The sequence below is a fragment of the Ipomoea nil genome, unplaced genomic scaffold, assembly GCF_001879475.1.
Source record: "Ipomoea nil cultivar Tokyo-kokei standard unplaced genomic scaffold, Asagao_1.1 scaffold1568, whole genome shotgun sequence".
NCBI classification, from domain to species: Eukaryota; Viridiplantae; Streptophyta; class Magnoliopsida; order Solanales; family Convolvulaceae; genus Ipomoea; species Ipomoea nil.
This window is the reverse complement of record NW_017617996.1, coordinates 647,501-659,462: the sequence shown is the minus strand read 5'-3', so window position 1 is coordinate 659,462 and position 11,962 is coordinate 647,501.

Here is an 11,962-nt window from a genome sequence, read left to right as displayed (position 1 = left end):
CCGCCCCACCCGCGGGGAACACGGGTTGATGAGGTGTGTTCCCGCGGGCGGAACCACGGGTTAGGGTCTGCCAGTGGGTCCACCCACGGGGTACATGGTGTGGTTTGGCGAGGATTTGTTCCCCGTGATTATTTTGACTCGGTATTTGGTCTTTTGACTTCCCGATGTTCTTTTGTGAAATTATTTGAGTGTCTTCTTGATGTTTCGTATGTCTAGAACTGTATGGTAGGATTCCATGTAGGTTTTGGTGTCTTGAATCGTGCTAAGTGTTCAACATTGTGATTCGTTGAACCTCGATGAGTCTTGTGTGTTCTTCAGAACTATGTTTGGTTTACCCATTTGATAAGCATGCTAGTTCGGTGTTTAAATGCTAGCGTGTATGTTGTTTGTCCTTTCCTATTTTGGATGATGACTTGTGTTAATCATCGTTGGAGTCGGATTGTGATCCATTCCTTGATTGAGTATGGTTTCATATCTTCGTTGTAATCCGTTGATTGATTCCTGTTGTGGTGTGGTGTGTGTTGCTGTACCTAGATTGCACAATTAATGGTATGGGACATTAGTCACCAAGGTACGGCAATGGTCCTCGTGGTGGCCATGACGCGATTATGGAGTTTGTAACCTTTGTGTAAGGTTCACGTATTTCTTGGGTGGCATGTGTTGCCGTGTGTGTGATCGGTACCTTGTGTACTATGAATCGTTGGTCTTGTTGGTGGTTGTTAGTGGGGGACGACAGTCCCAGGAGGGAAAAGGTTGGACTCAGAAGTACAGGGGTCCTGGAGGTAAAAGTTGGAACTAGCTATAAGGTTGGGGGTAGCCAAAATGTTGGAACCGGACATAAGAAAGGCAATTCAATTCGTGATGGGTGATGTCACGAAGGCTTGTGTAGCCATTGTGTGTGATTCTCTATTTGTGACATGTGTTGTCTCAAAGGCATGTGTTGCCAATGGTTGTGTCCTTATTCTCTTGTGTTATGCATGTCGGGTGTTAATCTACTGTGTGATGGTAGATTATGCCTTGAGCCGTTCTTGTGAGTCGTTATTGCTTCTTGTGGTCTTGGGATGTGTTCCCTTATCTTTATTGTGAGTGCATAGAGTCTTGTGTTGATCTCCATCTTGACTTTTGAAATTGATATATACTATATCCCGTTTCGCAAATGATTTTGTATATATAAACTATCTACATATGATATTTCACCTGTATTGGTGGGTTACTAGCATCATTCGCTGACCAGGCGTCGTCCCATATATTTATGTGTTTCTTTCTGGTGCTGAGTAGGCGAGAGCGTGGTCTAGTGACAGATAGAGTAGATTCTCTTAATCCTTATGATGTTTTGGGCCTGCGTGCCTTCGTTTATACTTTAGACCTTTGTTGTGGACTTTATTTTTAGGATTGATAGACTATGTTGATGATGTTTACGCATGTGCGTTCACCGTTGTGTGAGCGTGGCATAACACTCCACGTTTTCCATCTATTTCATGGCTAAGTCTTCCGCTGTGTAAGCTTTTATGGTTAGAATTATCTGCATGTTTAAGGTTTAATTTGGTATGGAAATCGGGGGTGTTACAATTGAGATTGGTGATTTGTTATTTGAGCTTTGCTCATGAGTTTGGCGATTTTTTGATATGATATTGAATGGTATCCTTGTGTACTGAGAATGGTGGAAATGCTAGCGGTGTCGGCGGGGGGACGACGGTCCTCGGAGGCAAAAGGTTGGACTCAGAAGTACAGGGTGGCACTAGAAGGTAAATGTTGGAACTGTAATAAGGTCGGGGGTAGCCATAAGGTTGGAACAGGGCATAAGATTGGAACGATGATCTTTGTGACATGTAGTTGTCACTGTGGCATGTAGTTGCCAATCTTGTGAATGTGTATCCTTGCTAATGGGCATGTCTTGATGTATTCTACTTTGTGATCAGTAGAATACATCTCGAGTTGTATTGTTTACTGTTGGTATTTTTGTCTTGTTGTTGTCGTGGGATGTTGATCTCCCTTTTTCCTTTGAGATTGTGAAAGAGTCTTTGAAGTTGACTTTTTCCTATGGCTTTCGAAATGATATATACTGTATTCCGTTTCGAAAATGGTTTTGACTTATACTATCTATTTATGCTATTTAACGCATATTGATGGGTTAACAACAATGTTTGCTGACCGGGTGTCATCCCCTATCTTTATGTTGCTTTACAGGTTATGAGTAGCTTTTAGAAAGCACGCTAGTAGTTCGTTAGTTAGTGTAGCTCCCTATGACTGTTTCTGTTAGACTTTTGGGCTGTGAGCCATGGATTTTTTAAAGCTTGACTTGGATGTGTTGTTTAGACTTAGCCTGTGCACCTATAGATGTATAGGTGTCGCATGACATCTCCCGTATTTGTCTTTTAGCTTCCGCTTTACTTTAATCTTGATGAGTAGACTTTATCTCTTTATTAAGCTATAATTGGTTTTTAAAAGTTGCGAAAATCGGGGGTGTTACACAACCGTTCTCACTTGAGCGTGCCCATATATATATATATATATATATATATATATATATATATATATATATATATATATATATATATATATAACTTGAAATGTTCTCAAAAATCTTTGGCGAAAGGGATTATTGGATGGATGGAATGATAAATCCGAGAATTTGAAACATTCTCAAAAATCTTCGACAGGAGGGAGTATTGGATGATTGGATGATAAATCTATTAACTTGAAACGTTCTCAAAAATCTTTGTCAGAATTGAATATTGGATGGATGGGATGACAAGTCTGAGAATTTGAAACGTTCTCAAAAATCTTCGGCAGAAGGAAGTATGGGATGGATGGGAGGACAAATCTAAGAACTTGAAACGTTCTCAAAATTCTTTGGCAGAAGGGAACATCAAATGGATGGGATGGTAAATCTGTGAACTTGAAACGTTCTCAAAAATCCTTAGCAAAAGTGAATATTGGACAGATGGGATGATACATCCGAAAACTTGAAACGTTCTTAAAAATCTTCGGCGGAAGGAAATATTGGATGGATGGGGTGATAAATCTGAGAACTTGAAATGTTTTCAAACAACTTTGGTAGAATGGATTATTTGATGGATGGGATGGTAATTCTCAGAACCTGAAACGTTTTCAAAAATCTTCGGCGGAAGGAATTACTAGATGCACGGATAATAAATTTGAGAACTTGAAATGTTCTTTGAAATCTGGCAAAACAAAAAGACAACAGACACAACTATCAAATAATTAAAATATCAGGACACTAAGCACAATCAATCGCGCAACCAAGAAATGATAAAAACAAAAGCACAGAACAAAATAGGAGCACAAAATGAACAAAGTAGAATAAGTAGACTTGAAATCACCAGTTATAGCTTCCAGTGGTCCAGAAACCATACAAGTAAAAGAAAAGAAGAAAATCAAATAAACCGCTACATGTCGTCTAGAGAACAGGAGCACGACTAGAAGCATCCTCTTGCTCGGCCCCACCTGTCAACTAAAGTCATCAGTCCTCTGACCTACGTTGTCCAGTTGCCCAAAAGATACGTCCGCATTTGAGAGATCAACTAGCACCTGAAGGTTGACGGTCAAGATCAGTTAATCGTGGTCTAGAGGAATCTCTCGCCGCTCACTCGAACCCTGCGACAACACCAAAATGGGAGGATGTGCGATAGGGGTAGTATCTGAATCCAATATCGGTGTGGCTGGTTCCTCATTCAGATGCCGGTCAGTCCAAAGATGGAGAGGAGACAAGAGACCTAGATCGGTCGGTCTAAACTAAGAATTATAGGCTACCAAAGCACTATAAATATCTTGTTGCATATGACACATCCCCGCATAATAGTCCTCTACGACATATCACTAGCATATCTAACACCCTCGGGGGTATACAACCACTCCTTGCTAATTGTCGTGAAATCCATTAGAGATTTACCGATCGCCTCCAAAGCATCCAATTTAAACTGCTCCGAACCTTGGTAATCTCCCACTATAGAACGAACTGACCCTCAGCTTTCTAGCACCTCTCCTCGAAGGCTCTCGAAGCCTCCTCAATAGCCCACTATGCTCGTTGGGCTGCCAAGCTAAGCTCCATAGCTTGCACATGGCCCTGGTACCGAGAAGAAAGGTTGGACAATTGAGTTGATAGCTCATCCAAATAGGTACGAAGATCCTCCGTCTTCTTGGAACATGCACGAAAATTCTCAAAACTCTCCATGATGGCCATAACCGCCTAACCACAGGAAAACAACTGATGAAAGGTTAAAACATGATCATAAAGTAACACATAAAGAGCATAAGGACCACATCTGAGATCTACTCACCTGGTAAAGTTGAGCAATCACTCGCCTATGAAGGTTATCAACCTCAAGGGACTTCACGGATTGCTGATCAAGCAGAAAAATAATGTTATCTCCCCATTCTAGAGGATTGAAATTGAAGCGCTTGCCACACATAGTGGAATCCTTCCAACCGGCCACAATCAAAGTCAAAACCCGTGGCTCCGACTCTACGGCACTGGATCATCCTGATCAAGCTCCACCCTAACCCTTTTCCGCGAAAGCCTATGGCTCGGTCTGATGCCCCATCTCAGCCGCCATTGTCATCGGTAGGGGAGATGACCCAATCTCCACCATCGCACCACGAGAAGATTGAGGGGGTGGCAAATCAGAAGATCCATCCATGGGCCTCTTGCCCTTATCCCGAGGGGTCGCTGCGGAAGGACGTTGAGAAACCGGGTGACGAGCAGTCCGCGGTCGAGTATGGCAACAAAACTGCTCCTGTAGAAGCTCCTCACATGTGGCCATTCTAGACAAGAAGAATGAGAAGACAAGCCGGAAGGAACGGCTACACCCGCGCAATGAATAGACAGAGCAAGGGGAGTGTCAACGTCCGAATCAGACCCTAAATTAGAGTTACCTGAAAATATGATAAATGAGAAAGCGATCAACAATACAGGATGGCAAGACATAAATATCTAAAGATAAAAGAAAGAAATACAAACCAGTTTCCGTAGCGTCAGGTAGCACCCCGGCTTTTTTAAAGCCCTTAGTCGGGTCTAGGTTCGTACCTCCACTAAACCGAGGCCGCGAAAAGCCAGTACGTGCTGGGCTAGCACCCCGGCCAGTGTAGGGACACGGTCAAGCTTAAAATAGGAAGAAGGACAAGAAGTGGAGAAATCAAAAGTACCTTTAGTAGGACGAATAAAGACAAAACTTTCCTTCCAATTCTTAATAGACTCAGTAGTATCGTCAAGAAAGCTCAAACTGTTGCGCTGAGGAAACTGGATGAAACCCGACGATCGGTCCCCACTGCAACAACATAGAAAAGTTATGTGAAGAATGAAAAGGTAGGTAAAATTCCAAGATGGCGGCATAGAGTGAGGAAACTCACCAGAAAACGAAAGGAATTGGGAAACAACTGACCAGGCACTAACTGAAAATATTTGCAAATCTCGCTAAATAAAGGTTGAAGAGGAATGTGAACCCCATACCTAATGGCCATCAACGATAAACTAACACAACTGCCCTCAAGGGGATCATCGATGGACCGCGACCTATCTAGAACCACGTCAACTAAAGGGCCCAACAATGTACGAATATAATCCTAGTCAGCGTGGTTCAAAATAGATGTTGCGAGAAGGAAGGGGAGCAATATCCTCAAAGATACTAGGACCCTCACTAAACGAGAAAACAGAGGGAATCAGCCAAATAGGTGCTCAATGGAGGAACTGTCTACAAAGGTAGAAGGACCGAAACCGGTCGATAAGAAGTAGAAACAATAAGTTGGATCAAGCAGGCCGAAGGAGAAGTAGTGGGGTGAATGGGAGTGAGAAGACAACACTATAAGACTGGACACAAACAGATAAATTAACATCCCAGGAATGGCAAATGTTCACGAAGGACCACCCACAAAAGAAAATGAACTAGCAACCAAAGAGGAAGATTCCTCAGGAATAGAAGAGGAGGGGTCAGAAGCAGATTGCGACTCGGAAGAACAAAAAACTATCCTTGGCATGATACTGGCCTAGAAGAAGTAACAAACAAATAAATGGGCGAGAGGGACTAACCAAGAGATGCTAGACAAAAAAAAAACAGAAGAACCACTAGCAGACCTAAAAAGAGATAACAAACACATAATATTCCAGTAATGTCAAAAAAAATGGGGGGTCAGCCAGACAAGTGATCGGTCAGCCAACTGACTCCCGGTGACCGACCGGTCGATCAGCCACCGCCGGCGACCAACCGGTCACTCAGCACTGGAAACAAGGAGACGCTTGTCGATCGCTGACAAAAAAAAGGGGGGGTCAAAATAATGACTGTTAGAATAATGAGAATATAGGAAATTGGAAAATACGAGGACAATATAGGTATTATATTGCTCAAAATTGCATGTACTGAGGGTCCTATTTATCCATATTTTGGCCTAGGGCCCTATAAGAATTTTAGACTACCTCATTTTGGGAGTCATTGTTACATTAGAATAATAAGCCCTAATCTTATTAAATCTCTAAGTTGCTCGGTACTATGCATCACTCTTGGGCTTCCTTGATCCAGTTACTTTCTTTGGTCGGTCCATATGGCCTAGGCCTAGTATGACATCCATCATATATATATATATATATATATATATATATATATATATATATATATATATATATATATATATATTGAGTTGAATTTTTGCAATTTATTGCAAAAAGAAAATAGTTATATATTTTTGAGTTATTATCATTTATTTTATAGTAATTATAAATGGGAGATTCTCACCAAGGAAGGAGTAAAGGAAAAAAAAAACATTATGGAAATTATGCATTGTGGGCATCTGAGGAGAGTAACGAGTTGTTACAACTTGTGGTTGGTGCGATAAAAAATGGATTGCATGATAGTAGTTGAGGTTTAAGCAAGTTAACTGTGGAGAAAATGATACTTCTTGCTCTTAATGAAAAGCTTGTGTGTAAAAGATTGTTTGCACACTACCAAAGCATATTGAAATGATTTATGAACCGTTTTAACAATTTTTCTGAGCTTATGCCCCATAATTTTGGATTTGGTTGGGATCCAATCACAAAGAGGTTTACAATTAGCGATGAAGTGTGGGAAGACAATTTCAAGGCGAGCTTCTTATATCGTTTAACATAGATGTTGTTTAAATTTTATATTTCAAATAATTCACTAACTACTTTTTTTTTTTGTAGTCTCATCCTACTCATAAAAATCTTTAGACAGATATTGTTGGTGACTATGAAAATTTAGCATTTGTATTTGGAAGTACTACTGCCATAGGAAAAAAGCTCTATCGAATTGGGTGATGAAACTGATGCAAAAATCTATGATATTGAAGAAGATAATCAGTATAGAATTAATAAACTACAATTTGATTAAGGATGATCATTTTTTATTGGTTCGTATAAATAGTTTTGTTTGTAGGTAGTATTTAATACCATTTAGATGATTGACATATAATGTTCATCTATAGAGAATGCAAATGAATGGAGGGCTAAAATAGCTTTGATATGTGGAGAGACACCCAAAAAGTGAAATCAATGATAATTGTACTAAAAAAAAGAAGACTTTAATTCATATTTTTTTCATTTTACACATTTTGATAATTATATTATTCAACATTAGTTGTTTCATTAGTTCCAGAAATATTTTTATTGGTTATATCATTTAGTGAAAGGATTTATATATTTATATATTAAATGCATGAAGTAAAATGCTCCTTGAAATTAAGGATAACCCATAACCAAATTGGTTGTTATATTTCCTAATCTGAACAAAATACAATTTGTGTATATTCCTAGTAATATTTTATGAAGCAATTTGATAAGTTAAGGTAATCTAAAATGAACCAAATACTTCCTTAAGAGTAATAATACTATATTTGTCTACAATAATAACTTACTAATATTCAGTACAGGATAAATCACTATTGTATTGGTTTTTTTTAAAAAAATAAAATTACCTATATAATGAATTTTTTATTAATTTGTAGCGAGGTGAATCGGTTCATAACAACTCATGATAGTCTCTATATATATTAAAACAAAATAATTGTCCCAAAAATTTTTTCTCCAAATGTGAAAATATTTATAATATTCATATTAATTTATAAATAGATTCATGTAATTCTCAAAAATTTTCCCTCCAAATATGAAAACATTTATTGTATTCATATTAATTTATAAACAGATTCATGTAATTCACGTAATTTAACGTGTTGAGTAAAGGAAGAATATAATATTAGTTACTACTACTACTACTACTACTACTACTACTACTACTACTACTACTACTACTACTACTACTACTACTACTACTACTACTACTACTACTACTACTACTACTACTATTATTATTATTATTATTATTATTATTATTATTATTATTATTATTATTATTTTATATATATATATATATATATATATATATATATATATATATATATAGATAAATATATAGATTATAGTAATACTAATTATTATAGTAATAATAATTCACATACAAAACGAATTTTTCACATACAGAAACACGGAATCATGCATCCTATTAGCCTTAACGAATTGTTATTTCTATAATTACTATTTACTATAATTTACTATAATAATAATAATAATAATAATAATAATAATAATAATAATAATAATAATAATAATAACAACAACAACAACAACAATAACAATAACAATAACAACAACAACAACAATAATAATAGTAATAGTAATAGTAATAGTAATAGTAATAGTAATAGTAATAATAATAATAATAATAATAATAATAATAATAATAATAATAATAATACAACACTATAACACTGTATTATAATAACGAATTAGCACATTTATAAATAAATTTATGTAATTCATGTAATTTAACATGTTGAGTAAAAGAAGAATTAATATTGATTATTATTATTATTATTATTATTATTATTATTATTATTATTATTATTATTATTATTATTATAGTAATAATAATTCATTATTATAGTATCGTATATTAATTAAATTAAATTATTTAAATTAAATCACCCTATATATATTTAATATTACAAATGATCATCCTTAATTAAATCATTTAAATTAAATTAGTCTATATATTTAGTATATTACAAATAATCATTCTTAATTAAATTAGATCATCCTTAATTAAATTAAATCATTTAAATTAAATCAGCCTATATATTTAGTATTACAAATAATCATCCTAAATTAAATTCAAGCATTTTTAATTAAATTATTTAAATTAAATCTATTAGGACTCTATTATCCATATTAGACTAGGACTATATTATCCATAAGGATGATCATTATTCTCTTTAGCAAATGATCATCCTTAATTACGAAGGGTGAAACTCAAAAAAGACATTATTCTCTTTAGCAAAACGTTGAACAGATAATAACGAAGAAGATAGACCAGGAACATGCAAAACATCAGACATACGAAACGACATTATCTGTTCAACGACATTATCTTCTTCGTTATTATCTGTTCAACGTTTTGCTAAAGAGAATAATGTCTTTTTTGAGTTTCACCCTTCGTGTTTCTTTGTGAAGGACATTCAAACTAGAAACACCTTTTTTAAGGGGCATGCATCCGGGGGTTTATATGCTTGGCCTGCCTCGCGTCCAGCTCCCGCTGCTTTCGTTGCTGCACGGTCTTCTTTCATCTGGCATATGCGGCTTGGGCATCCACACTCTCGTGTCCTGCGTCAAGTTTTAGCCTCTTCTAGTCTTAGTTCGTTTAATCCCAGTGATCTGCCCAATATTTTTTCCTCTTGTCAATTAGGCAAGTCGTCTCGTTTTCCTTTATCGCGTGTTGAATGTACTAGTTCGCATCCTTTAGAATTAATATATTCAGATATTTGGGGCCCTGCGCCGATACTTTCTGCAAATGGCTTTAAATATTTTGTATTATTTGTGGATGATTACACTCGTTACGTATGGTATTATCCTATGCGAGCTAAGTCTGATTTATATGCTATATTTGATAAGTTTCGGTCACTTGTTGAACGTTCCTTCTCTCGTAAAATTCTGCCCTTTCAGTCTGATTTAGGGGGAGAATACAAAAAGCTTGGTTCGACTCTCGCGTCATTGGGTATTCGACATAGGCAGTCCTGTGCGTACACTCATGAACAAAACGGCAGAGTAGAATGCAAGCATCGCCATGTTGTCGAAACGGGACTGGCGCTAATGGCCCAATCCTCTGTTCCGTCACGTTTCTGGGATTATGCCTTCGAAACTGCTGTGTATCTTATCAATAAAATGCCCACTCGTGTCTTGTCTGATAAGTCCCCTCACTACCTCTTGCATCGGTCTCCACCCTCTTACTCATACTTACGGGTTTTTGGGTGTCTGTGTTTTCCTAATCTGCGGCCCTATAATCACAACAAACTGCAGTTTCGGTCGTCTCCTTGTGTCTTTCTAGGATATCCTCCGTCCTTTCGTGGCTATCGTTGTTTAGACACTAACACTAACAAGGTTTTTATCTGTCGCTATGTGCGATTCGATGAGACTGTCTTTCCTTTTGTTGCTTCTGTTAATTCATAGGTACCTGCACCACGCCCGGAGCCATGGGGTGTTGCGCCGGTTGTGCCTCCTGGTGAGCCGAGTGATGTCTCGGCCTTTGATCCTCCTGCCGTGCCTGAGCCACACTGCCAGCAGCCCGTTCCTGCCGAGCCGACCGTGATCGAGTCCGAGCGGACAGTTACGGACCAGCCGCCTGCTCGGCCGAGGGGTCGATCCCGTCCCGTGCCCTCGCCGTTCGGTCTCATACGATGAATACGCGGAGCTCGGGACCACATGATCATGTTGCTCTATCTACTGACATCACTACTGAGCCTACATGTTTTACTCAAGCAGTCAAATTTCCTGAATGGCGGGATGCAATGGATTTGGAATTTAATGCCTTGGTGCACAACAATACATGGAGGCTTGTTCCTTTTAAATCAGGTATGAATGTGGTTGGCTGTAAGTGGGTGTTTAGAACCAAGAGGAAAGTTGATGGTTCGATTGAACGTTACAAGGCTCGTTTGGTTGCCAAGGGATTCAATCAGGTTGCTGGTGAGGATTTCTTTGAGACCTTTAGTCCTGTGGTTAAACCGACTACGGTACGTATTCTTTTATCCTTAGCTATTTTTCGTGGATGGACTATTCGACAGTTGGATATACACAATGCTTTTCTAAATGGCAATCTCGCTGAGACGGTTTATATGCGCCAGCCCCCTGGCTATGAAGACAAAATGATGCCCGGGCACGTTTGTCTCCTTCAACGTTCTTTATATGGGCTTAAGCAAGCTCCCCGTGCTTGGTTCACTCGTTTGCATGATTTTCTGGTTTCTGCTGGTTTCTCACCTTCCAAGACGGATGTCTCTCTATTTATATATTCACATGGCAATACACGTCTATATTTTCTGGTTTATGTGGATGATATTTTGGTTATGGGATCTGATTCGGCTCATGTGACTGCTCTTATTGACAAGTTGGCTCTTGAGTTTAAAGTTCGTGATATGGGTGTGCCCTCGTTTTTTCTGGGTATTGAGACTGTTCCGTTGTCTGATGGCATGCTTTTGTCTCAACAACGGTACATGAAGGATATTCTAAAACGAGCAGGTATGGTTGATTGCAAGCCCGTGGCTACTCCGGTTTCAACCACGAAGGCCGAGACTAATGCCGTGGTACCATACGCTGATCTCACTCAGTATCGTAGCTTTGCAGGTGCTCGGCAATATCTTACGGTAACTCGGCCTGATCTTTCCTATGCAGTCAACCGTTTGTGCCAGCACATGCACTCTCCCTCTACTGCGGATTGGGCGGCTCTCAAGAAGGTGTTACGGTATGTAAATGGGACACTACATCTTGGTCTTAAGATTACGTCTTCTCCTTCTCTAGATATTCATGCATATTCTGATTCGGGTTGGGCTGACAATCCTGATGATCGCAAATCTACTAGTGGTTTTGCTGTATTTTTGGGGACCAATCTTG